Genomic DNA, 781 nt, shown 5'->3' with positions numbered 1-781 from the left:
CGGGACCACCGACCACACGGGCACCGGGGTCCTGCCCGTGCCCTACCGCCTGGGCTCCTGGCTGCTCGTCACCGCCGCACGCCGCGGATACGTCACCGCCTCCGTGCCCTGGCGTGTCACCAAACTGCCACGTGAGTCACCGGGACCCCCAACCTGGGGGGGACCCCAGTGCCTTCCTGGGGGGCTCTGCTTGGGGGTCCCCAATCCCTTGCTGGGGTCTCTGAGTCTGACTGGGGGACACAATCCTTCCTGTGGGGATCTGAGCCCTTATGGGGGATCCCCAATCCCTTCTGAGGGTTCTGGGTCTGATTGGAGTCCTAAATTCTTTGAGGGTGGCTCTGTACTGGACTGGGAGGCTCTGAGCCTGGTGTGGGGTCCTTAGTCCCTTCCTGGGACCTCAGTCCCTTTCTTACAGGGGACCGCTAAGAGGTTTTGATGTAGGGGTCCCTTACAGAAGGGTGTTTGGGAGGGGTCTGGCCCCTTTGGGAGGGGAAAAGCATGTCCTGGTGGCCTCAAAGTCCCCCCATCCCAGGGCAGGGGATGTTGGGGGTGTCCCCTGGGATGGGCTCCAGCCCTTCTCCCCAGGGCAGGGGGGAGTAGGGGTGGCATCAATGGGGTCACCTGGGGAGGGGTTGGGACACGTGGGAGCACTCATCTGGGGGGGTGGGGATGTGGGTACAGGGATTGTGGGGTACAGGATGGGGATGGGGGTGTGGGGATGGGGGGTACGAGGATGAAGTGGTACAGGGATGGGGATGGAGGGGGCATGGATGGGGGTGGT

The sequence above is a fragment of the Corvus brachyrhynchos genome, unplaced genomic scaffold (assembly GCF_000691975.1).
Source record: "Corvus brachyrhynchos isolate BGI_N302 unplaced genomic scaffold, ASM69197v1 scaffold479, whole genome shotgun sequence".
NCBI classification, from domain to species: domain Eukaryota; kingdom Metazoa; phylum Chordata; class Aves; order Passeriformes; family Corvidae; genus Corvus; species Corvus brachyrhynchos.
The sequence above is the reverse complement of the archived record's forward strand: the minus strand, read 5'-3'. Positions refer to the sequence as shown.